Source organism: Ovis aries, chromosome 20 (assembly GCF_016772045.2).
Source record: "Ovis aries strain OAR_USU_Benz2616 breed Rambouillet chromosome 20, ARS-UI_Ramb_v3.0, whole genome shotgun sequence".
NCBI lineage: Eukaryota > Metazoa > Chordata > Mammalia > Artiodactyla > Bovidae > Ovis > Ovis aries.
In genome coordinates this window covers 30,123,823-30,150,984 of record NC_056073.1, presented here as the reverse complement: position 1 = coordinate 30,150,984, position 27,162 = coordinate 30,123,823, and the positions used below count along the sequence as shown (strand labels likewise).

At 40.6% G+C, this 27,162-nt stretch overlaps 6 non-coding genes across 6 annotated transcripts; 4 read left to right on the top strand and 2 right to left on the bottom strand.

Annotated features, from left to right (window-relative positions):
• Positions 1 to 2,815: 2,815 nt before the first annotated feature.
• TRNAS-UGA (transfer RNA serine (anticodon UGA)) lies at positions 2,816 to 2,897 on the bottom strand. The gene has a single exon. It is a non-coding gene; the product is annotated as a tRNA-Ser (tRNA).
• Positions 2,898 to 10,402: 7,505 nt separating this feature from the next.
• On the top strand, positions 10,403 to 10,474 carry TRNAQ-CUG (transfer RNA glutamine (anticodon CUG)). The gene has a single exon. It is a non-coding gene; the product is annotated as a tRNA-Gln (tRNA).
• Positions 10,475 to 14,973: 4,499 nt separating this feature from the next.
• Positions 14,974 to 15,055, top strand: TRNAS-AGA (transfer RNA serine (anticodon AGA)). The gene has a single exon. It is a non-coding gene; the product is annotated as a tRNA-Ser (tRNA).
• A 4,437-nt stretch (positions 15,056 to 19,492) lies between these two features.
• Positions 19,493 to 19,574, top strand: TRNAS-AGA (transfer RNA serine (anticodon AGA)). Its single transcript has one exon. It is a non-coding gene; the product is annotated as a tRNA-Ser (tRNA).
• A 3,208-nt stretch (positions 19,575 to 22,782) lies between these two features.
• Positions 22,783 to 22,854, top strand: TRNAM-CAU (transfer RNA methionine (anticodon CAU)). The gene has a single exon. It is a non-coding gene; the product is annotated as a tRNA-Met (tRNA).
• Positions 22,855 to 24,929: 2,075 nt separating this feature from the next.
• On the bottom strand, positions 24,930 to 25,011 carry TRNAS-AGA (transfer RNA serine (anticodon AGA)). The gene has a single exon. It is a non-coding gene; the product is annotated as a tRNA-Ser (tRNA).
• Positions 25,012 to 27,162: the final 2,151 nt, after the last annotated feature.

The window sequence follows — 27,162 nt, the reverse complement described above, 5'->3', positions numbered from 1 at the left end:
TTCCGTTTACATCCAGAAAGAAGTACTGGGGCAAAAAGCCAGGAAGATCTAAAAGCCAAGAAGATCTAAAAGCCCGTGTTCAAGTCCTCCATCCTGCTAGACATCTAACTCTGAAATGCTGATAGGGACATGACACAGCTGGGGGCTCGTGTGTGCTTCAACTGAACTGGCTGCCTAGGCAACTCCAAACTAGTGCCCCTGGATACATATAAATTGTGTGGAGGAACATGACAAAAGTGATCACAGACATGATTTGTTAGAGTTTACCAGAGAAACAAATGAATAGGATGTGTGAAGGAGATTTATTCTGAGGAATTGCCTCCTGTGATAACGGAGGCTGGCAAGTCAAAAATCTGCAGAGTGGGCAGCAAGTCCATGACCCAGGAAGAGCTGATGCTACTGGTCCAAGTCTGAAGGCTTTCAGCACAATTCCCTCTTAGAAGGGAAGCCAGTATTTCACTGTATTTTTGCAGTTGGATGAGGCCCACTCATACTATGGAGGGCAATCTGCTTTATTGAGTCCACTAATTTAAATATCAATCTCTTTCAAAACATACTCAAAGAGCATCACAGAAACACAGATTAATGGTTGACCACATATCTGGACACTGTGACCCAACAGGTTGACACATTAACCATCACAAATATTTACCTACTTGAACGGTTACAATAAAATATCGAAAGGCAGATAATACCAAGCATTGTTTAGGATGTGAAGCAACTGGACTCTTTCATACTTGGGAATGTAAATTGGTTCAATCACTTACAAAAGTGTTTTGGCATTACATACTAAAGCTTGAACATACACAATTACTGTGAATCTGCAATTCCATCTTTAAGTGTTTCCACCCATCAAAAAATCTTATTTGTATTGACTGAAAAACATATATAACAATATTCATAGCAGCAACATTTATCATAGCCAAAACTGGAAACAATCCAAGTGTCTTTGTAGAAGAGGTGGACTTTAGTAATGCATTGATACCTGGGGCTGATTTTGAAGAGTGGAGATGGTGCACAGATGCTTGTCAGAACAAGAGAGAAGGGATTAAGGGGCTTCAGTGACAGAGGAAGCTCAGAATAAGAGTATCCAAGAGGGATGAGGACATTTCTGTATTTGACACCCTGCTGGCTTCTCTCCTGCTCCATCCCTTCCATCTCCTAGACTTCCTCCTCCCTTACCCCTTTCTCCTTTTTACTTTTCCACGTAGTCTCTACTCCTACCTGGACCTTATTTCCCCACTTTGTTCCGCATGGGAATCCAAGTACTGAGTTTCTGAATTCATATTTGTTTCCTGAACTGACTGTAAAACCCCAATAAATGTTTACATCCACATTTAATAAAGTTGACCAAAAAAATCAAAAAATGAGCAGATCTAAATAGACATTTCTTTAAAGAAGACATATGGATGGCCAAAAAGCACATGAAAAGATGCTCAACATCCTAATTATCAGAAAAATGCAAATCAAAAGTACAATGAGGTATCACCTCACGCCAGCGAGAATGACCATCATCAAAAAGTCTACAATCAATGCTTGCTTGTTGAGGGTGTGGAGAAAAGGGGAACCTTCTACATTGTTGGGAGGAATGTAACTTGGTACAACCACTATGGAGAACAGTATTTTGAGGGTCCTTAAAAAACTAAAAGTAAAATACAATATAATCCAGCAATCCCATTCCTGGGCATATATCCAGAGAAAACTATAATCCAAAAGGATGCATGCACCTCACAGCACTGTTTACAATAACTAAGGCATGGAAGCAACATAAGTGCGCTTCAACAGAGGATTGGATGAAGAAGAGGTGGTATATATATATACAATGGAATACTCAGTCATGAAAAAAATAAGCAATGCCATTTGCAGCAACATGGATAGATACGGAGATTGCAATACGTTTCTTACATTTTTGACTCTATTTCTGTTTTTTAAATTAGTTTATTTCTTCCTTTTTTTTTAGGTCCCACATATAAGCAATATCATATATTTAATATTACTTCACAATACTACATGATGTAAACTAATTTAAAAAACAGAAATATAGTCACAAATGTAAGAAACAAACTTGTGGTTACCAGATTCCTGGGGTGGGGGTGGGTAAATTGGGAAATTGAGATTGACATACATACACTACTATGTAGTATAAGAAACTACTCCATACTCTGTAATGACCTATATGGGAAAAGAATCTTAAAAAGAATGGATAAATGTATATATATATAATGGAATCACTTTTGCTGTACAGCAGAAACTAACACAACATTGTAAATCAGCTATACTCCAACAAAAATTTTTAAAAGGATGCTAATGGTTCTGATACCATTTTACAGTGCATTATTGTGCAAGTCAACCTGTTTCTTCATCTTTAAAATGGTGCTAATATTATCTACCTGATTGGGTTAAACTGATGATTAAGTGAGATAATCCATGTAATGCCAATTCAGTGCCTGTTCAAAAATCGTAGCTATTAGAGACTATACTATTTTTATAAATCTTGAGTTCCCTAGAACAGATAGCAGCTGTGAAATCACCTCCACCCTAGAAGAGGATGGAATCTGAGTTTGATGCTGAGGACCCAAGTTGACATGATCAGTAAATAACGAAAAGTAAGTCATCTTCCTCAAATCAGGATTAATATTATCTTCACACAGCAGTAGAGTTAGTGCTGCATTTCATACTGATGTCAATGTTTCAGACACTATAGTCCCTGGAATTGGCAGGTTGTTCGACCTGACTTGAGTGACTGCAGTGCGGTTTCAGTTGATTGTATCATTGATGTGAGAGTCTTCGGTTACCGTCTTTGAACGGATAAAACCGTAGTCGGCAGGATTCGAACCTGCGCGGGGAAACCCCAATGGATTTCAAGTCCATCGCCTTAACCACTCGGCCACGACTACCTGGTGGAACCGTCTTATTGTTAACAAGTTTGAAGGTACAGCGAGTGATATGCCATTTAATCACTAGGCACCAAAGCATAGTGAAAGTTGTTTTGGTGTATAACGGCCGTGGTAACAAAGAATTTCCTAAGCCCATTTGAGACTTCTCACGTTCAGGTGAAATAAGTCATCCATGGCAAGTAGAAATTCAGTGGAGGAAGATGGAATTCAAAGAATCATTCTGAGACAAGGGATCCGAATTTTCTATGCCCTAGAACTAAGGGTGACCCTAGTAGTCTCACACCTGCAAGTGCCAGTGGGACTGGAAACGGGTTGGAAGAAATTTGGAGAAATCTGAAAGCGTGCAGTCAGTCGCGTTTGCTTCCAGCGTTAAACTCTAAAACAGAAGTAGCTCCGATAACCTTCAACTGCATTGACCTTTCCCTGTCTTCAGAGAAGTATTTGAAACCCGATTTGAGCCAGAGTGCGGCGTGAGAGAATGGGGAAGGTCCAGGAGCTGAAGAAAAAGATGCTGGGAAGATCTTCAACCCTCATGCTGGGAAAATCTTCAATTCCTCACTCCTTTTCTTCTTCCCTGAGAGGAAAGCCCATAGCCCAGGAGCCTTAGGGAGAAACTGCTTATATAACAGCTTGAGGACATTCACGGTATAGAAAAACAAACCAAATAAAATAAAATAACCCACACGACCATGTGTGTAATGCCAGACTAACTGTATTAATAGGGTTGTGGATTTAGAGACAACTCAATGAAACCCCGTAGAACTGGATTCTTTTTCCTTTTTTTTTTTAAATGAGGAATTTAGGACTAAAGGATTGACTTCTGAGGGTTGAAGTACTTTGCCAAAAGCACCATCAAGTAGATTTAGACAGACTTTCAGATACAAAAGGAGAATGCCTTTCATGGCTGAGGCCCTCAAACTCTCATAACTAAAGCTCTCCCATATCTTGTGCTTTAGGGCAGGCAAAGAGACAGTTCTTCCTGTGGTGGGTTGAACTGTGTCACCCAATAAGAAATGTTGAAATCCTAAGCTGAGGTACCTGTGAATATGACTTTGAGTATAGTCGTTGCCAAGAATATCAAGTTAAAATGAGGTCATACTGGATTAAGGCCCTGAATCCAATGATAGAGTCCTTATAAGGAGAGGAAGATTTGAAACACACATAAAAATAGACACACAGGTACAAAGGCCATGTGAGAGGGAGGCGCAGACTGGAATAATGCAGTTGCAAACCAAGGAACTACAGGGATTTTCAGCAACCACCAGAAGCTAGGAGAGAGCCACGAAACAGATTCTCCTTTAGACCTTCTAGAACCACTTTACACACACCTTTAATTTAGATTTCTGGCCTCTGGAACAGGGAAAGAATAAATTACTGCTGTCTTAAGCCACCCACTTTAATGGTAATTTGTTAAGACAGCCCTATGAAGCATTGCTCCTTTCTGTTTATGCTTGAAACAAAATCCTTCTTGCCACTTTTGCACTTCCAAATTCCACCAGAGAGCCTCGTACAAATTTTGGGTTGGCCAAAATGTTCATTCAGGCTTTTCTGTAAAACTAGAACGAAATTTTTGATCCATCTGTAGTTACTCCCTTTCATATAGTAAACTAATTTTGGAGAAAACTCTCCTAGGGAGGTAATTCAAACTAAAGGAAATCATTTATGTGCAAAGACATATATGATACTTTTAGTTATAACAATAAAATAAACATTTCCAACAATGGAAAGAGGGATGATTATATAACTTGGGTTATATATACCTGGAAGAATATTACCAAACCATTAAAGACAATATTTTGTAAGAAGTTGTGAATGGCTCAGGGAAAAAGTACAAGATATAATGTTAAATGAAAAGAGTAGGATAAAAAACGTATATGCTATAAGACTTCAATTATGTAAAATTTTTGAGGGTGAGAGAAAATACACTGAAGTGTTGCTAGTGTGGTTTCTTGGTTGTGCGATTGTGGTTTTTTTTTTTTTTCTTTGTTTTTCTAATGTGAAGCAGACATCATTACTCAAGTTTTAAAAATGAAGAAGCAGAAATAGTGATTTTATTGCTGGAACAAGAGAAATACAATCTCTAAATACAAGGCTTTCATATTATTCTGTAATCACACATTTAGCTCAAGTGGTCATTTTCAAAGGGATTATGTTTGCTACAGTGGTGAAACCCAGGGCTTTATCTTTGTTTTCTTATGATGTTAATAAGTTAACAATAAAAATAATTTAAAAAGAAGTAATCCCACAATGATGAAAAGAGCATGAAAGCAAATGACAGATGGTAAGAAACATAGTTTACCTCCCCAGATTTCAGTATCTTGATGCAGTTGAGATTTAGTTCTTACTCATGTAAGAGTCCATTGTAGACTCACTCTTGAGTCAGCAAAGAAAGGGGAGCCCATTTTTGCCCTTGTGGTGATTCAGGGACCCAGGCTTCTTCTATCTTAAGGATCTGCTATCTTGTAAGGCTTGAGAAAGTCCACACTTCTTTAAAGTCTAGGAGTACATGTTACTTTGGCATTCATAATCTGTTTGTTGTGACTAATCACTCAGCCACCTTGAGATGCAAACTGTTATGCAGATTGTTATGCAAATTGAGATGCAGGTATAGATGCTGGCTGGGTAAATTATTCCCATAGACAACTCCCATAGATAACTATGGATCCAGGGTATCCTCAGGGGGATGGTGTCAGTGACCTAGACAAATAATTTATTTAGAGATATAGAAAGAAATAAAGAAGGAATATAGCAGTTAGGAAAATATAGGAGAGAAAGAGGCTGATACTCCTTGGTTTACGCAGAAAGCCAATAAAGCCTCAGACAAGAGACTTGCTCTGTTCATGTAGGCCACAGGGGCCCACTTGAATAGCAGATGGTGCCCTGCCTTGGGCTCCCTCTTGCATCGGTCTTAGAAGCCTGGGCAGGATAGTGAACTCAGAGGGCCTCTACGCCCCAGGGAGTCAGCCTGAAAAGAAGATAAAGAAAGAAACAAAGAAAGACATGGGGAGACCAAGCTTCAGTAAGCGAAGCCCAAACTTTATTTTTCAGGAAAGCTTATATACCTTGAGTTGTACATTGAAAATAATGGAAGACGCATAGTCATGCAGGGTCAGCAGTCCTGACCCTTATCGGGACCCGGCGTTCTCCCTTCCAATATACAAAGATCTTGGGTGATTTACATCATCTTCTGGCCAGGGGGCCTGGTAACATCTTATGACCCTTTCTGATAATGATTAGTCAGCCAGAAAACTCATTTTCTCCAAAGGTGATTTTTCTAAAATCAGGCGCCACCCTCCGAAAGCACTAGATAAGGTTGCATTCCTATAGGGTAAAAGTGAAGTGGGCTATAGCATGGGAGGAATTTATTAACTCAAGATCTAATGTGGTTAAATCAAAGGACATTGTTCACAAACTTTAGAGGAAGGTGGTTGAGGATAGCCCCCCATTAACATCAGAGGTGTTGGTGAGAGGCATGATATAGTAAAACAGACAGATTCTGGTTTGGGGGTAGATGCTCGAGAGGATTCAGGGGGGTCCCTCGAGGCCTGATCTTGCCTTTGCCCATCAGGCCTCTTCCTCATGACCTTTGCCATGGGTGGGATCTCCCGTGCTGGCTCCCGGCAGAACATGGATTGAGGTGAACATTACAATTATCAGCAACATTTGGGGAGGCAGAAAAGAGTTCAATAAATAGTAACTGAGTTAGTAGAGTGAATAAAGCTGAAACCTTACTGTCTGCAAGGTGGAAAGCTACCAATTATAAAGTTACTAACATCTGTAAAGGATATTTTAGATTCTTGGAAAAGCTAATAGGAATTGGGAAAGAAAAAAAAAAAAAAAACAAGATTAAAGGAAATTACTCTCTGAGAAAACCGTCATGGAAAGACCAAACCACAGAGGACATATCAGGCATCCTGATTGCAATTGTCTGTCATATAAAATCACTTTAAAATGGGTCCATCTACTGGTATATCAGGTTCATAATACCAATTAGGTTTTGCAAGCTACCTCTTAAATAGAACTGGACTGCTAAAAGAATGCTCAAACTACCGAACAGTTGCAATCATCTCACATGCTAGTAAAGTAATACTCAAAATTCTCCAAGCCAGACTTCAGCAATATGTGAACTCCCTGATGTTCAAGCTGGTTTTAGAAAAGGCAGAGGAACCAGAGATCAAATTGCCAACATCCGCTGGATCATGGAAAAAGCAAGAGAGTTCCAGAAAAATTACATCTACTTCTGCTTTATTGACTACCCCAAAGCCTTCGACTGTGTGGATCACAATAAACTGTCGAAAATTCTGAAAGAGATGGGAATACAGACCACCTGACCTGCCTCTTGAGAAATCTGTATGCAGGTCAGGAAGCAACAGTTAGAACTGGACATGGAACAACAGACTGGTTCCAAACAGGAAAAGGAGCACGTCAAGGCTGTGTACTATCACCCTGCTTATTTAACTTCTATCCAGAGTACATCATGAGAAACGCTGGACTGGAAGAAACACAAGCTGGAATCAAGATTGCCAGGAGAAATATCAATCACCTCAGATATGCAGATGACACCACCCTTATGGCAGAAAGTGAAGAGGAACTAAAAAGCCTCTTGATGAAAGTGAAAGAGGAGAGTGAAAAAGTTGGTTTAAAGCTCAACATTCAGAAAACGAAGATCATGGCATCTGGTCCCATCACTTCATTGGAAATAGATGGGGAAACAGGGGAAATAGTGGCTGACTTTATTTTTCTGGGCTCCAAAATCACTGCAGATGGTGATTGCAGCCATGAAATTAAAAGACGCTTACTCCTTGGAAGAAGAGTTATGACCAACCTAGACAGTATATTCAAAAGCAGAGACATTACTTTGCTGACTAAGGTCCGTCTAGTCAAGGCTATGGTTTTTCCTGTGGTCATGTATGGATGTGAGAGTTGGACTGTGAAGAAGGCTGAGCACTGAAGAATTGATGCGTTTGAACTGTGGTGTTGGAAAAGACTCTTGAGAGTCCCTTGGACTGCAAGGAGATCCAACCAGTCCATTCTGAAGGAGATCAACCCTGGGATTTCTTTGGAAGGAATGATGCTAAAACTGAAGCTCCTGTACTTTGGATACCTCATGTGAAGAGTTGACTCATTGGAAAAGACTCTGATGCTGGGAGAGATTGGGGGCAGGGGGAGAAGGGGACAACCCAGGATGAGATGGCTGGATGGCATCATGGACTCGATGGACGTGAGTCTGGGTGAACTCCGGGAGATGGTGATGGACAGGGAGGCCTGGTGTGCTGCGATTCACGGGGTTGCAAAGAGTCGGACACAACTGAGCGACTGAACTGAACTGAAGGGTCCACCAGAATTCTGAGGAAAGATATGTACCAAAGCAAATAAATAGAAGAAATAACCTGATGGAACTAGAAACTAGAAAATAACAGAAGGGAAAAAAAACTATTATTAATTTTCTCAGAGAAGCAAGAGAACATTTTGCACCTATGGGACAATAATAAGATGCTGTTATTTTTGAAAAAGCATCAAGAGATCAAGAATTCTTGAAATTTTTAAGAACTGTGATGATAGGAAAAAGTTTGATGGAAGAGTTGGAAGATAAAGTTGGAAAATTTTCTCATAAAGAGGAAGAGAAAAGAAAGATGGGAAATAGGAAAATGGTAGCTAAATTAAAAGCTCATTCTAGAAAGTCCAACTATGTCTGATTGAAAGCGTTCCAGGACAAGACAACAAAGAAAATAAAGGGTGGCAATTACTTATAAATGCCCCCCCAAATTCACCAGACCTAAGATTTCCACATATTGCTCAACACAGTGAACGAAAAAGACCAAGAATCTACCCAAGTGTCCACATTATTTAAGAATGGCATTTAACTCCTTCACCACAGCAATATCTAGAAGACAAAGGAGTCATGCTCACCAAGCTCTAAAATAGAGTGATTTCCACTTTGGAAATCTCTACCTGACTAAACCAAATCATTTGTGAAGTTAGTAAATGTCTTTTCAGAAATGCATTATAGTTGGTGGTGGGAAGGGATAACCAGGAAACAGAGACCTCATGAGAACTTAAATCTAGGTGTCTCTAATGGGAAATCAGAACCCAGGGGGTGGAATCACCTTCTGGCAGCAGGCATGTCTGGCAGGATCTGGAGATATGGAAGAGAGACAACTGTTACTGCCATGAGATGTTACATGAGGCAGAGGAGGCAGTTACAGTGCAGCCTCTTCAACTTGGAAGTATTTCTTCTGTATTTCAGACATCTTTATGCAACTCAAACTGCCTTAGCTGAATGCCCATACTTCTCCTGGGCTTTTGTTGGGAAGGTTCAAATCCGCATAGCTACAATTATTTACTTTTAGTAAAGACTTTTGTTTTAGTAAATATGTCTTTAGTAAAGAGGTTTCTCCTCAACCTTTTGGATTGACAGTCTGGATTCTTCCATCTCCTGCTGTTGCCTTCCTCTATGGCAATAAACAGTCCTGTCAAGTCCCCTGCTTGACATCAGGAAAACTTCACTGCCCATGAAAGAGGTAGGTCACAGCTTTGGAACTGCGGACCTCAAAAAGATCAAACCAGTAAATCCTGAAGGAAATCAACACTAACGATTCATTGGAAGGACTGATGCTGAAGCTGAAACTCCAATACTTTGGCTACATGATGCAAAGAGCTAACTCATTGGAAAAGACCCTGAGGCTGGGAAAGACTGAGGGCAAGAGGAGAAGGGGGCGACAAAGGGTGAGGTGGTTGGATGGCATCACCGACTCAATGGACATGAGTTTGAGCGAACTTCGGGACAGGGTAGTTTAGTGAAGGACAGGGAAGCCTGGTGTTCTGCAGTCCATAGGGTCGCAGTTGGACACTGAGCGACTGAACAATAGCTTTCTCAGTGAGAACCAAGTTAAAAAACCCTGTTTTGAAAACATTCAAAGTGCTTTACCCTTGGTCTCCACGAGGTGGAAGCGTTCCGAGAAACAGAAGTCATCTCTTGGCATCCCACCCTCTCCGCTCCCCTGTCCGCCCTGCCACAGCGCCAGAACTGGTTGGCACATCAAGTCATTCGCAATTATGTATCACGAAATTCAACTTCCAAGAACGTCCCTTACGTTCGAAGTCAAGAACTCGGCACAAACACTCGGGATGCAGAGAGCCCCGCCGTTCCTCCGACAACGCAAGCAGGGCGAGCGGCTCTGCAAACACCGTATCGGAGCGCCGGTCACTGCATTTGGGCAGCCCGGCTGACTGTGGTCGCGTGGAGAGCCGCCCCGCGAGCTGCAGAAAAGGCAGAGAGGAGCGCGAGAAAGCACGGACCTACCACTTCTATCCAGAGAAACTGATTTGCTCTTAAGAGTTTTGCACTAGGAGCTCTGGTGCGCGCAAGAAAAGGGGTGTGTGCTGTGTAGGCAGACAAGAAAACAAGGATGAGGATGCAAATTTCGGCTTTTCAGAGGATGTGTTATGGCAGAACTGAAACTATATGATATCAGGAAGGAGTGCTATCAGTTTCCCAGGCGTGGGGTTCCATGGTGTAATGGTTAGCACTCTGGACTCTGAATCCAGCGATCCGAGTTCAAATCTCGGTGGAACCTAGATGCTTTTACTTTCTATTTACTTATCTTTCCAGTTTTCCTTTTAGGGAGGGTTGGCAGGGAATCTGCATTTCACATTTTGCCTTTTCTTTATAAACTTTCGTACATCATTTTGGAGTTTTTCTACCTTGTGAAAGTTTAAAATAGCCATTTTAAAGTATACATTCTGTTTTAAATTGTCTTGATACCAAATAGGAAGAATTTTAAAGTACAACTTTAAATACTCAAAGCCAAAAGTAAAACGTTTTTTAATTTGTTTTTAAAATATTATAGAAGTAAAGAATTAAGATGCAATCACATCCTTGTTATTCCTCATCATATTCTAATGAAAATGTTATAAATCCTTGGTGGGAATGTATATGATGTTCTTTCTACTGCTATTAGCAAAAGAATGCTCTCATTATATTAATTTTATATTAATTAATTGAATTTTTACTAATTATTAATATTACATAAAATACACACAAATTACTGTTTTCCCACATTATTAATTGCTGCTGCTGCTGCTGCTAAGTCGCTTCAGTCGTGTCCAACTCTGTGTGACCCCATAGACGGCAGCCCACCAGGCTCCCCTGTCCCTGGGATTCTCCAGGCAAGAATACTAGAGTGGGTTGCCATTTCCTTCTCCAATGCATGAAAGTGAAAAGTCAAAGTGAAGTCGCTCAGTCATGTCTGACTCTTAGCGACCCAATGGACTGCAGCCTACCAGGCTCCTCCATCGATGGGATTTTCCAGGCAAGAGTACCGGAGTGGGGTGCCATTGTCTAAGCCCTTGAAATGGTGAAAATCCACCCACACTTTGATTTATAGTGTTTCAACATATAAAGCATATTAAGGAGATTTTTCACTCTATGTTGCTGCTGCTGCTGCTGCTAAGTCACTTCAGTCGTGTCCGACTCTGTGTGACCCCATAGACAGCAGCCCACCAGTCTCTGCCATCCCTGGGATTCTCCAGGCAAGAACACTGGAGTGGGTTGCCATTTCCTTCTCCAAACAGCTGAAATTCTTATTCTCATTTTATTACCTATTTTTTGTTCTTAGCTGAATTTTCAGTTACCAATAGATGTTAGTGATCAATCTGGAAAAGCAAATTGCTAAAATAAAGGGGGAAAAGCTACCTAACCATACCTTTTCTTTCTTATGTTCTTATGTTTGCTGATACTTCAGCCTAACAGATAAACTGCTTTTATGAAGATACCAACTGCCTGATTGTAATTTGAAATCTTAACTCCTTAGAAGTTTAGGGAAAGGCCATATTTTCATGTCTACCAAAGATACAGTTTATGCAAAGTCTTGCATGAACGCCATTATCAGAGACTGCTTCCTGGTCGATGTATATCCCTGGGGCCTCAAAACCCTTCATTGTAGGTACACATTTTCTCACCTTCCCTGAGTTCATTTACTTATAAAGCCATGAAAAATTGATAGGTACAAAGGACCTCAGTTGGCACTGATTCCTATACTAAGGATGTCCGCAATACTATTTTTAAATCTAGGACTCCATAATAAAAACATTTACTAATTCAATTCCAATACTTGATTTCAAATAATGGAGAAACAACCTAACAATGTCAACAACCGCTATAGGCAGTGGAGTCCTCAGGGAGCCACCTCCCACTTCTGTTGGCACAGTGGAACCAGCATGGTAGGATGGGAAATGGAGACGCTCTGGAACTGGATTCTTAACTCTGTGAATGTCTAACTGTGTAATTTTCAAGATGTAAAACTACTCTGTACCTCAATCTCTTTACTTTATGTAAAAGAAGGTAAGGCCTTCTTTGCTATGTTTTACGATGGTAAATACCTTGCTTAAGGAAGACACTCCATAAACACTAGGGCTCTCTTTTCCCTCTTTTTCTTTTCTCTCTTTCGCTCTCTCTTCCTCCTGCCCCCTTCTCCTCCTCCTTATTCTTCAGAAAGAAGGGTACCTGAGAATGGAAAAGGGACATTTTGGTGTATTTGGATCAATTCAAGTACCATGGTCAGTGATGCTTCCTTCTTAAAAATATTCTTGCCAGCAGAAGCAGCCTACCCTCTATTCCAAAACACTAGCCTATCTTTGGAGAAGGAAACGGCACCCCACTCCAGTACTCTTGCCTGGAAAATCCCATGGACGGAGGAGCCTGGTAGGCTACAGTCCATGGGATCGCTAAGAGTTGGACATGACTGAGGGACTTCACTTTCACTTTTATGCATTGGAGAAGGAAATGGCAACCCACTCCAGTGTTCTTGTCTGGTGAATCCCAGGGATGGGGGAGCCTGGTGGGCTGCCATCTATGGGGTCACATAGAGTCGGACATGACTGAAGCGACTTAGCAGCAGCAGCAGCACCCTATCCTTGCTCAAAAACCAGGTAAAAAATCTCAACTGAAGTAGTTACCTTGCTTGAGGATATTGATTTTTTTCAAGACCTACCCCTACCACCTTGCACTGCCTATAGGACTCAGGGAATCACTATATATTTTTATTTTACATACTGAAAGAATTGTAATACAATGCTAATTCATATCAAAATCAGAGTAGTGTGTGGGGGAGTGATAAACCAGGAAAAAAGAAACACAATGTAGAATTTATTAAATGTAGAATGTAGAATTTATCAAATTTATCAATATGGGTACACTTAATGGAGATTCTGAAGTTAGTGTGTTAGCTAGAACAGCTGGGAATTATAACAATGTGCATGATAAGTTGACTGTAACCTAAAATCAGTAGAAATACAGTAAATGAAGAAGCCAAGATGTCTTTGGTATGAGGTAGAGAAAGATATCGATATCTTAGATTGTTTTAAAACACATGGGAACTTGCATTGGATTTATCACATGTGACACCCACTCATCTTCCCTCTTAGCTCCCTGGAAGGCTCCCTTTCAAAACCCCCTAAGAAACAGATTGGTGAAGAGAGAGCTAGGGTCCTTGGGAAGTTCTCTAGAACCTGTCCTTTGTAGAAAGGTTTGATGGTAATGGATACATCCCTAATTTTTTTTTAAAATTATTTACCTTTTTGATCCCCTTCCTCCATTTCTCCCACTTGCCCTAGCCTACCTTTACCTTTGGTAACCACTCATCTGTTCTCTGTATCTATAAACTTGTTATTTTTTCTTTTTTTTAGATTCCACATATAAAAGGTATTTGTCTTTCTTGTCTGGCTTATTTCACTTAGCATCATTCCCTCAAGATCCATCCATGTTGCAATAGATGGCAAGATTTTATTCTTTTTTATGGGCTGAATAATATTTCATTGCATATATACTATAACCTCTTTATTCCTTCATCCATCGATGGACAGAGGTTTTCATACCTTGGCTGTTGTAAACAGTACTGCAATGAACATGGGAGTTCATATATACTTTTCAAATTAATGATTTCATTTTCTTCAGATAAATATCCAGAAGTGAAATTGCTGGATCATATGATAGTTCTATTTTTAATTTTTTGAGCAATCTCCATACATTTTCCATAGTGGCTGCACCAACTTATCTTCCCACCAACAGTGCACAGAGGTCCCCATCCTTGCCAATATTTGTTATTTCTTGTTTTCTGAATAATAGGCATTATAACAGATGAGATGATATCTCATTGTAGTTTTGATTTGCATTCATCTGATGATTAATGATGTTGAGCATCTTTTCATGTACCTTTTGGCCATATATATGTCTTTGGAAGACAGATTTATTCAGATCTTCTATCCATTTTTAAATCAGATGGCTTCCTTGCCTTTCACTTGTATGAGTTCTTTCTATATTTTGGATATTAAACCCTTATCAGATATATGATTTGCAAATATTTCCTCCCATTCCAATGGTTTTATGGTTTTAAACCTTACTTTCAAGTCTGTAAGTCATTTTAAGCTCCTAGACATAGGTCTGGGTTATGATTTTTTTTGGATTTGGCACCAAATAAAAGTAAAACAACAAAAGCAAAAACAAACAAGTGGAACTATATCAAATTAAAAAGCTTCTGCACAGCAAAGGAAGCAATAAAAAAGCAAACAACAAAACATTAGTCTCCTCTCTTCAGACCATCAGAATAAGGAATCCTTGCAGTTTGAGGAGGAAGTGTTACCTGCCAATTTGACACAGTAGCCTATGTGTCTAAATGATGCCAAAGAGCAAGAAACTGCTTAATACAAATACAGTTTCTGATAGAAAATGTGACATTCTGAAGAGAATTGAAGTTCTCTATAGTTGCTGCTGCTGCTAAGTCGCTTCAGTCGTGTCCGATTCTGTGCGACCCCATAGACGGCAGCCCACCAGGCTCCGCGGTCCCTGGGATTTTCCAGGCAAGAACACTAGGGTGGGTTGCCATTTCCTTCTCCAATGCATGAAAGTGAAAAGTGAAAATGAAGTCGCTCAGTCGCGTCCGACTCTTAGCGACCCCATGGACTGTAGCCCACCAAGCTCCTCTGTCCATGGGATTTCCCAGGCAAGAGTACTGGAGTGGGGTGCCATTTCCTTCTCCTCTCTATAGCTACTTAGACCAAGGAACTTACTACTGTCTAAGTAGTCGTGGCCGAGTGGTTAAGGCGATGGACTAGAAATCCATTGGGGTCTCCCCGCGCAGGTTCGAATCCTGCCGACTACGACATTGCTCTCTATTGAGACATAGCCAGTTGGGGAAGAATGCTGTTACCATGGAGAGAAGCTGGATTGTTCTCCAACCTGGCTCTTTATGTTGCCGGTGAAAGGCTCCCCGCCGCTGGGCCGCTGGAAGCACACGGATTATACCCCCAGTAGGGGGTCTGATTTATTATTAATTTTAAGTAATTCGACCACAGCCCTAATGGTGCTTTCTTTCCCCACTGGAAGAGCCCAGGCTTTGATGGTACCTTCCTCTTTCCTCCAATCAAAATCCTGCTTAGAAGGCAGCCTTTCCTAAAGAAAAAACTTGGCAGAAACCTTTCCCCTTTATCAGGACTCTTCTCCAGTCATGTATGTCCTCGTTCATGTACAAAAGGAAACTCCACGAAATCTTGGCTCACGTATAAGTGAAAGCCAGAACTTACAGCTATGGTCATGAATCCAAACTGGGTTTTAATAGGCAAGCCACTACATAGCTGAAGAAATTATTTAAGCCATTGTTTTGGAAGGCAAACCAAAAAAGTCGACAACATTATGCCAGATTAACTTGTCCTGGGGTCCAGGACGCTGGTAAAGAGACAGGAGCTAAAAGTGAGATGAGGTTTTGACTCATTCTGGGCACAGAGTTCAGATGCAAAATCCCACTTGGTCATTAACATGTGTGAGTTAATGTATTGAAGTGTTAAAGCAATGTCAACCACACTTGAATGCCTTTCTAGGAATTCCTAAGAAAATTAGCTTATCTCACTAGGCAGTTTAATGGGACTGATCCTCACCTCTCTTGTGGAGATCTGCATAGTTGTCATACTTTAGTGCGTTTCCAGAATGCATCTAATAATTTTCTTAAACCCAGTGCATTCCATATTCATTGATTAAATGCCAGATACTTTCCTCTTTCATGCATGTATTCAGAGGAATGAAGTACAGTAAAAAAAACATTGAGTTGCAACCTCAGGAAGGTCAGTGATGTTGAGTTGTGGTAAGTCTTCTTTGCTGAGCAGGGCCTGCTTGATGAAAACAACTTGGTTTTGGCTATCAAGACCCGGATTTCCAGAGGATGAACTTGATATTTCTTTGCAAAACGCATCATTTCTCTTCTCTCCATCTCTTACATTCAGCATACAGGTTGCTTTGACTCTCAAAAACTAAATAGAATTCTAGAACGTCAAAGTCATGAAATGTTAAGGCCCTTCTGTGGAAACAACTCCTAACTTTAGAGTTGTAGAAAGTGACCCACATGACATCGATGTACAGAATTTAAAAATAAAAATTTGTTCAAAAAGATACCTTAGAGAGAATGTTGATAGAGAAACATCAACAGAAAGCAGAAGTTCTTCTCTTTCCAGATACTGCTTTCTGGAGGAATCCCATGGAAAATGAAGCTCCAGTTTTGGGGGCTGGAATAGAGATCCTGAGCCAGGGCTGACCATTACACAGAATCTTGCTTTGTGGACTATCAGCCTGTAATCTGGTTTCTGAATGCTGCTGTTAGGATTCTAGAACTTCTCTCATAACATTTTTTTTTAATTTTTTTCTTTTTTGGCTACACCCGGCAGCATATGGGATTTTAGTTCTCCAACCAGGGATGGAACCCAAGCCTCCTGCATTGGGAGCATGGAGTCTTAACCACTGGACCACCAGGAAAATCCCTTTCTCTTTAGCTTTAAATCACTGAAATTTCTTATAAATAAGGAAAATAAAACCAAAAATAAAACTGGTGAACAGCGTAAGAAAAACAAGAATTATAGCAATTGCAACAGAGAATGTAAATTAGGAAGTACATTTCCAATTGAAATAAATCTGAGCCACTGATTTAATTTAAAATTTTCTAGTAGCCATATTAAAAAGTAAAAAGAGAAGGCATAATTCTTTTAATAATATATTTTATTTTAACCCAACATATTCAAAATATCATTTCAATATGTAAGAAATTTGAAAAGTCAACAGTGTGATAGTTTACTTTGTTTTTTTATACAAAACCTTCAAAGTCTGCTGTGTATCTTTCACTTAGAGCTCAAGTAGGACCAAATGCTCAATAGTTACATGTCACAAATGGCTAAAGTATTGGATATCACAGATTTAGAGTGTGAAGAGAACATACGACTGAGTTGATAGACGATTGAAACCAAGGGAGAGTCTACACTGAAAGCAATAGGCTATGGTCCAACATAGAACTATTCTTGGTATGCACTTCTTGGAGCTTTTGAAGCTAGTGAGGCTGTTAGTAAACTTGCTGTTTCAGGGCGTTCTTTCCTAACCTACTCAGGAGTGTCGGTGAAACCCCAGTGCGTCCTGCTGCCAGCTCCTCTTCCAGGATGGTAGGGGGACAGCTCTTACCCAGCATCATAAATAGCTCCTGTTTCAGCATCAGGAGCATGGGTCAAACCTCCAAAGTTTCTATTTCTAGGAAGGCAGAGGCCGGAAAGTCCATAAGTCTCATTCACCATGTCTTTTTACATTTGTTTCAGTTATGGGAATCATTCATCTCTGATTTGGCTGACTTGCTGTCCTTAAAGTCAAGGTGCAGCTTTAAAGTCAAGATAGAGTTCCTCAAATGTAAAACTGATTATTAGCTTGTCCAGTGTTGTCACTCCTAGGTTCTCTACCTCCTGAAATCCCGTGCATCCTTAAAGATTGCCTGTCTATGTCTCCTCCTTTGAAAAGCCCTCAAGTTCCATCCTTCATTCCCCTTCTTCAGTGCCCCTTATAGTGTCTTTGCCATAACATTGTTTAAGAAAATGCAATGGTAATATTAGTGCTTCCATATATCTTTGTTTATATGTCTCATATGAAACTACTTCTGTATTCATCATTCTGCCTGCTAGCATATGTGTTTTTGAAGAAATGAACTGGTTAAGTCATCACTTTAGATTACGTAAGCTAATGTAGTAGAAACTAACCCCATTTATGAATCTAACTGCTGTGTGTCCTTTAAATAGTACATTCCTTTAGTGCATCCTTTCATCTCTTTTCTTTCCTTGGCATCATTTAAAAGTCTCAAAAAAGTCGTTGGTTGATTAATCCACTATTTTCCTTAAATATTTTATGAATTTTTGGTATTTCTTTTGCTATATCTGTTAGTCTTCCAGAAGCAACAGAACACCCTAAATTAAATGCTGCTATGAGACATCTATGACTTTGAAATGAAAAGTTGCAACAGCAGTAAATGGAAAAACAGAATTCAGAATATTCATTAAGAATTAAGAGAACTAAAGTTGTCTAGCATCTGTTTCCCTTTTGCTTGCTTCCTTTTTCAACAAGAAAGGGAGACTATCACAAATCAAGGGCTTCTTCTCAGTGGAGATCTTAGAGTAAGGATTGAAAGGGAACTGAGATAAAGGTTCTAATAAGCTTTGGTTGAACAAGGTTCCATTCCATTCTGTTGGACCTACATACATATGTTTCATTCTAGTGTCCCAAATGTGTACTGAGAAACCCACACCCATTACCCCTCTGAAAAAGGGACGCTCTAAGAACTGGTTTGACCGGGATTATAGCTTCAGGCATGGGTGAACTTTGGCTTCCTAATTTACAAAATTGAGGTTAATGACTCACATAGCCATATTTCAAAGGTGATATTTATTCAGCAACTTTTTGCTTAATTACAGTTTAGTAACAGTTAAAAATGCTTATTTGTTGAAAATAGGTTTTGTAACATAAAGGAGACTCTTCAATGCAGGGGGTTCTTAGTCTTGTGTCTATGTTCTCTAACAGTATTTATGAATCCTTGACATGGTTTCTATAGTTGTTAGCTTTGAGTCAGGGCCAATCTCTCTATGACAGCGTGAACAAGTTTTCTTTTACCATGGGATTTTGAGGCAAAAAATAATTTGAGTCTCTGTCTTAATAACTGCACGACCATTGAATGAGAACAATTTGTTAACTCTATTTTGTTGTTTTGGGAACACATAAAATGACTATGAAAAGGTAAATGGGCTCCAAAGAAATTCCTTCTAACTGTCTTAATAGATTTGTCTGACATGAACCCAACATCTGTCTTCCCAATGACAAAGTCTCACTTACTACTATACCAGGGAAGAAAGTTTTATTGAAAATCACTATCCTCACTGTGTGTGGACTTAAGTTCTAGTGTGTTTGTTTCTTTTAATGATTGTTATTACATGTAATTCTGAAGTAAATGTTAAAGTTTGTTCCACTTTGTGGTCTATTTCATGAATCTCCACCAGAGGCTGACAGAGCAGACACTGATCTCACTCCAATAACCCATCAAATGAGGTCTCTTTCCAGTTGTGCGGATAATGTTTTCCCTGGTAATATGGTGTAACAGCATGATAGTCACTCAAGTGACATCAGAGAATGGTCACATTGACTGCAAATATACTTTCTGATATGTGACTCAATCTTTCTGATATGTGATTTAATTTTATGAAAGCTAAACTTCAGCATGGCTATTTATTCTCATAGCATGTTGTCTTATTGTGTAGTCGTGGCTGAGTGGTTAAGGCGATGGACTAGAAATCCATTGGGGTCTCCCCGCGCAGGTTCAAATCCTGCCGACTACGTGGTAGTTATTTGTGGAATAATTCCTTCTTAATACTATGCTTTTTGACAAATTCCGGAGTTGCAAGTCCAAACACAAACAGGAACTCTAACCAAGATGCAGGCAGTTACTACCCTTTCCAGCTTGTAATCCTGCAATTAACTCACCTTGCTGGAAAAAACCAAGTCATAATTATTGCATTTTTCCAATAGGTTTGACCTGAATCCTAATATATTTTCTTTTCCCCTGAGAAGAGTCCTAACTTCAGAGATACCTTGGTGTTTCCTGCTTTCAAAATCCTACTTGCTTCTCCATGAAAATTTTACCTTTTCAGGGATTTCTTTTCTCTTATGTAACTATAACCTGTATATCTCTAACATACATATTTTTATTTGTCTAAGGGAAATCGATCAATAACCCCATGCTTGCTTCACACAACTCCAGCATATTTATGGGTTAAAAAGCTAGAAGTAAATGCTATCTAAAGAAAGCAAAATTCTTGACTGGAAAACTATCTCTACCAAAAGGCAGTGATCAACTGATACGAAGTTTATTTTCTTTGCCTATTAAGAATTTTAATATTTATAATAATTAAATATAATAATCATGATATGAAGTTTAAATAATATTGAGATTATATGGAATGAATAAAATCTATCTTCTATCCATGCTCTAGCTGTTCACTTTCTCTCCACAGTGAAATAAATTTTTGCATAACCTTCCAGAGTATATATTATTATTTTTAATGTATAGTATTCAATTCACTCTTTATTTTAAGCAAATTTCAGTAAACTAATGTTTAGTAATTGTCTTAGTTATTTCCTTCCATTAAAAATATATTCTGACCTCTACAAATTATACCCAATTGATTTTTTGACAGTAGTACAAAAAATAAAAAATTCACTGAAAGAGAGAGAGATAGCCTTTTCAACAAATGGTGCAGGAGCAATTGGACATTCATAGGCAAAAACAAAAACCTTTTTTTGATGTTGATCTAGACCTCATTCCATATATAAAATTAGAATAAATCACAAACTAAGATGTAAAACTATAAAATTTTCAGAGAATAACATAGGAGATCTTCAGAATCTTCATCCTTTAGACTTGATACCAAAGCCCAATCCTTAAAAGGAAAAAAGTGGACCTCATCAAAATTTAAAACTTTTACTCCACAAAAAGACACCATGGGCTTCCCTGGTGTCTCAATGGTAAAGAATCTGCCTGCCAACGCAGAAGACATGTGTTCAACCTGTGAGCCAGAAAGATTCCACATGCCGCAGCGCAACTAAGCCTGCACCACTATTGAGCCTGTGCTCCAGAGCCCAGGAGCCTCAAGTACTGAGCCCATATGCCGCAACTATTGAAGTCCAGCACTCTAGAATCCATGCTCTGCAACAAGAGAATCCACCACAATAAGAAGCCTGTGGACCGCAATTGAAGAGTAACCCATGGCTCACTGCAACTAGAGAAAGCCCGAGCAGAAATGAAGATCCAGTACAGCCAAAAACAAAGTAATAAACAAAATTATTTTTTTAAAGACACTATTAAGGAGTTGAAAAAACAAGCTGCAAATTTGGAGGAAATGTTTGTACACCACATACCTGACAAAAGACAGTATCTTGCAAATGCACAAAAATTCTGGAAACAACAAACTTTTTAAAAACCTCAACAATCCAATTAGAACGTGGACAAAAGACATGAAGAGACATTTCACTAATGAGGATAAACGGATGGCAAATCAGCACGTGATTAGGAACTTGGGCAGAGATTTTGACAGGGCAAAACTCTCTCTAACAATGGCAAAGTCCCTAGCCATAAAGCTTTCCTGCATCTGCAGCTTTCAGGTCTGGGCTCAAACCTTTCCATTTCTGAGAAAGTGACTGAAGCACAGGTGCATAGGCCAAGCGAACCTCTTCCAGAAAGAGAAGACTGTATTCTGTGAATGCTGGCAGGAGAATATTGGCAGTGGATACAGATATAGAAGTGATGACTCCTGCCTCCTCACTGAGACATTGTCTTGGGTTGCCAACACTAGGTCTGAAGCTTCTGTGGCAAATAATAAGGAAAAGAGCAGAAACTCCAAGAATCTACTGTAGACAAGGCAAGCGATCTGCAAAATTCAGAAGTGAAGTGAAGTTGCTCAGTCGTGTCTGAGTCTTTGCGACCCCATCGACTGTAGCCAACCAGGCTTCTCCATCCATAGGATTTTCCAGGCAAGAGTACTGGAGTGGGTTGCCATTTCCTCCTCCAGCAAAATTCAGAAGAGAATATATAAAGGATGAAGGACAGTTCAAAGAGGAAACCAGTCAGCACCTTCTGAGGTTTGACTTCTTGCTGCCACAAACCATGCCTGCCTCAGGGAAAGCTTGTCCCATCGTTGGCGGCAAAATCCTCATTGCAGAAAAGGGCCTTGTCCCTACCCTTGGTGGGAGCTTTCGTTTTCAGTTCAGGACCTATTGAGTCCCTGGGGGACTATCTTAATTCCTAAGTTTCTCAGTTTCTGAGCAATGAGACCACATTCAAACAAACTTGCCATAAGACTAGACCTCTGAAAATAGAAGAGCTAGATGACTCCAGGTTGGGGTGTGGAGGGAAGGAGTCTCAGTTGGCTCTGAACCTCTCAAGAAGGGGAATTTGGCAAAATGGAGCCTTATTTCGGAGTCTCCAATAATCAAGAGCAGCAGAGCAAGAGGAATCTGTGTAGCACCCAGGAGGGGGGAGTAACTTAAGCTGAACACGAGATATTGTCCACTTTTGCCTGATAAATCTAAGTACATGCATGGAAGGAGGGAAAGGAGAAAAAAAGGAGAAAGGCAGGACCAAGAGGAAATCCAGAGGAAAGTGCTTTGGGTGAGGGAGAAACTGACTCTTGAAAGGTTTTAAAAGGCTTTGCTGAGTTCTTGTTCTGGAAAGCTGACATTCTAGCCATCATTATTCCCTACCTAGCTATCATAATTCCTGATCCAAAGGGAATGATTGTCACCCTCTTGAAGAAAGAAAGGGTTGAAGATTTGTGAGGACTGCAAACTAGAGATTGTGTGCCATTAATATTTTGAGAATGACACAGACTATAAGGGCCAAAAAGAAAGTGAAAAGCATAGAGAAGACAGATGAAGAAAGAGAATGGTGAAAAGAAGACAGAGAAAGTGACAGTATTAAACTTGGAAGTGTTGGGGAAATGCTAAAGAATCAAGGTTGAAAAATATTCCCTAGCATCTTCCCCTAATATAAGCAGAGTGGCGCAGCGGAAGCGTGCTGGGCCCATAACCCAGAGGTCGATGGATCGAAACCATCCTCTGCTATGTGTGGTCATCTTTTTCCTCAAGAGTACTTAACCTACTGAAACATTCGCAAAGTAGAAACTGTAGACAAAAGCCACCAGGAAAAAAAAAAAAAAAAGCCTCCAGAGATGATCCCACGACCATTCTCATCCTCTGGGCTTCCTGGGACAGGAATATCTTATTTTCTCTGCTCCAGCTGTCTTCAGAAGCCTACAGAATAATGGCAAGCACTACCTACTCTTAACTTGTCTCCCACTTCAGCTGTCTACTCCCTCACTGCTTACTTGACTCTCTTAGAGAGGCTCAAAAAATATATGTTGAATCCAAGAAGCCTTACTTATAACCATGGCCACACTCACTTCTTCGACTGCTGGTCATTCCAGTATTTGAATGGGATGAAGTCAAGATAAACTGTGGAAGAAAAACAGACCTCAAATGATGGGGAATCTCCACCTGTTGGGCAGAAGCAGAGGTGGATTTATATGATTCCACCTTGTCCTAGAGGAAGGAACACAAAGGAGAAAGTGTCCAGTTGAGATATGCTGGGTAACAGCAGAAGGGGAAGAGGAGCAGAGAGAAGAGGGAAAAAGAATGGAAGACAATGAGAAAGGAGATGAGAGTGCTGGTGCACAAAAGGGAAGACATAAGGAGAGAGATGGAGAAGGAAATGGCAACCCACTCCAGTGGGCCTGGGAAAACCCATGGACAAAGGAGCCTGGCAGGCAACAGTCCAGGGGGTCACCAAAGAATTGAATATGGCTTAACAACTAAACAGCAGCAACAACAAATGAGAGAGAAGGAAAGGAGGAGCAGTTGAGTGGAAGCTCAGGAAAGGAAGGAGAAAGTACAGAATTGAGACCACATGGAGTTTGAAGGAGATGGTCCTCACCAAATTGAAACAAAAATAACTTCAAGCTCCGTTTATCTAGTTTCAGGTATGGGACCAGGAGGGAACTTGACACCTGAACCTAGGACTTCCTGACCTGCTACTACATATGTGAAGGAGATCAAGCAAATACCTCGTGCTTGGGTCTCTTCATCAGCTGTGTGCTCCTTCTTCCTCAAGTGACAACCAGTTTTTCTTGGCAAATTTTATGTAGCTTGGGTCTAGCGCTTTTCTTCTGACTATGTAGAGGTAAAATGCACCCCCATGGTACATGTGCAGCCTTTGATTCCAGGAATAAAGTCCCGGAATCAATCTCGCCCTAAGTACTCAGCCTGACTTTGATCAATGACCCTGCACTTTCACTTATTTGTCATCAATAATGCAGGGATCAACAATGTTCTGCTTAGCTGCCACTGATTCCCCTATGACCAAGGCCTGGAGTAGATTAGAAATTACCAAGACTCGGTGATTTATTTCCATAATTTCCTTCGTGGATTATTTTTGATTTCCACTGCACCAGGTATGACCCACCACCTCGATGATCACTGCCCACCAGAGAATATCTGGGGACTCAATGAGTTAAGAGTAACAAAAAAGTGCAACTGGCAGATCCATCTACAGTCATACCCATCACTGCTTTTGGGCCCCAAGACAAGTCCACCATATGTAAGGTCATCGTCCCTATCTAGTTGAATCACAAAGGAAATGGTTTTACTTAATTTCTTTAGTTGTGTAGTGGTTTGCTTATTAATACCCATTTTGGATTTCCTACTTGGCAACCTTAACTTTAACTTTCACTTCATCCAAGATTTCATGGAGTTTCCTTTGTACGTGAACAAGGATGAAGATGACCCCTGATAAGGATGAGGTTCTTTGAGCAAGGAAACGCTCATTTCAAGTTTTTTCCTTAAGAAAATCTGTCTGCCTTGTAAGCAGGGTTTTCATCACAGGAAAAGGGAAGGCATCACCAAAGCCTTGACTCTCCTAGGGAGAAAAGAAAACACCATTAGGGGTATGGTAGAATTTCTTAAAGCTAATAATAGTAGCAAGACCCCCATGCTGTTTGGGGTGCCATTCGAATGCTTCATGCCTTTCCCCAGCAGCCATAAAGAGCCAGGTTGGAGAACAAGCCTTCTCACTTTAAGACACGGGCATTCTTCCCCAACTGGCTATGCCTCAATAGGATTAGCCTTTCCCTGGGGAAAGGCACCGTAGTCGGCAGGATTCGAACCTGCGCGGGGAAACCCCAATGGATTTCTAGTCCATCGCCTTGACCACTCGGCCACGACTACTTGGCAATTGAGCTATATCTTTACACGAGTAACAGTACAGAATAAAGCTCTTTTCAAAGAAATTTTCTACCAGAAAGTGTATTCGTATTAAGTAAAATTTCTTGCTCTTTGACATCATTTAGTCGAATATCTCGCTACTGTGGCAAACTGGCAAGTAACACTTCCTCCTCAGTCTGGAAGGACCCCTTATTCTGATAGTCTGATAGAAGAAGCCTAAATAGAAGACATTCTGAGAGACCAGCTTCCTGCTGTCAGTTTCTGATGAGGATGCATGAGATACATACACTCATCAGAACCACCTAGAGGGCTTTTTATTAAAGCAGATTGCTGCATCTCCTCACACCTGCCCACCCCACTCCTGCTGCTGCTGCTGCTGCTAAGTCACTTCAGTCGTGTCCGACTCTGTGAGACCCCATAGACGGCAGCCCACCAGGCTCCCCCATCCCTGGGATTCTCCAGGAAAGAACACTGGAGCGGGTTGCCATTTCCTTCTCCAATGCATGAAAGTGAAAAGTGAAAGTGAAGTCTCTCAGTCGTGTCCGACTCTTGGCGACCCCATGGACTGCAGCCTACCAGGCTCCTCCATCCATGGGATTTTCCAGGCAAGGGTATTGGAGTGGGGTGCCATTGCCTTCTCCGCCGCCCCACTCCTAGAAAGTTTTTAATTCTGTAGATTTGAATCCAAGCCCAAGAATTTGCATTTCTCACAAGTTCCCAAGTGGTGCACACTTTGCTGGTTGGGGGCAATACTTTGATTAGACCATTCAAGGACAATAAACTTCAAAATAAATTTACTGTGTTAAAGGTTATAAACCCTTTATGAGCCTAAATGGATGTATATAGCAAGTGCCTTGGTAGCAAGACCAAATAACATTTGCAAGAATATGGTGAGGGGAGTATAATTCTTATTATCCTAAAGAGATGATTTCTTTTAACTCCCAGCAAGGTATATTCCACCTCAATCATGATGGTCATGTTCTTTTCATAGTTGAGATTCTCTCTACTAGTTTATGCCCCAGCGAAACACTTCCATTCCTAGAACTCGGAGATAAAGTCCTTGGTTTTGGAGGGGTTCCCTTGGACTGCAAGATCAAACCAGTCAACCCTAAAGGAAATCAATCTTGAATATTCATTAGAAGGACTGATGCTGAAGCTGAAGCTCCAGTACTGTGGCCACCTGATGCGAAGAGCAGATTCATTAGAAAAGACCGTGATGCTGGGAAAGAGTAAAGGCAGGAGAAGAAGGGGACGATAGAGCATGAGCTGGTTGGATGGCATCACCGACTCAATGGACATGAGTTTGAGCAAGGTCCACGAGATGGTAAAGGACAGGGAAGGGTAAAGGACTGGTGTGCTGCAGTTCATGGGGTGGCAAAGAGTTGGATACGACTGGGCTACTGAACAACATTTTCATGAAAAGGAATCAGAGCCAAGTCTCCCCTTCATTATCACATTCTCATAAACCAGATAGTCTCTGACTCAAGAATCAACTGTATTAATTTAGCTGGATTTTTTTCCCTAACATTTACGTGTTTTCATATATTTTTGCGTTGTTCTGCATTGAGAGGGACCAAGAATGTCCTCCGGCAGAATTCGGATCATTGGGAAACCTGTACTGAGTGCCTCCCTTTTCCCCAGGCTCCAGAGGCTGAAGGCTTAGGTAGCTTGGGAATTGTCTGGCGGCCTTCACTAGGATGACACAAGTGACCGTCAAAGGAAGAAATCCGGAACGTTGTCTTTTCTAGCTAGGACAGAAATTGCTCAGTTCCCCCACCCCACCCCCCAACTCCTCACTCTGAATTGTCGCCGTAGTCTGATTTTAATCGTTCTTTTGGAAGCACACGTCAGTTTGACGCCATGGAAGAGATTCCTGATTTAGATTTTCAACCTGAAAGTAAACACAGATGACCACCCCCACCCCGCACCTCCAATTCTCGCATTTTCCCTTTATTCGAGTTCCTTCTTCCATTGGTATTTGCGACTGGAGGTTGTTTGGAACTCACTCTAAACACAAAGCTCCCCTTCTGCGGGTTCCCGAGAACTAGGAGTGATCGTGTGTGTCCGCGCTGGACAAGCTCCAGCATCCAGGAAGATCCAGTCCTTTGTCTAGGAGCTTTTTAGTGAATTACATCACCAGCTGCTTCTTGATTT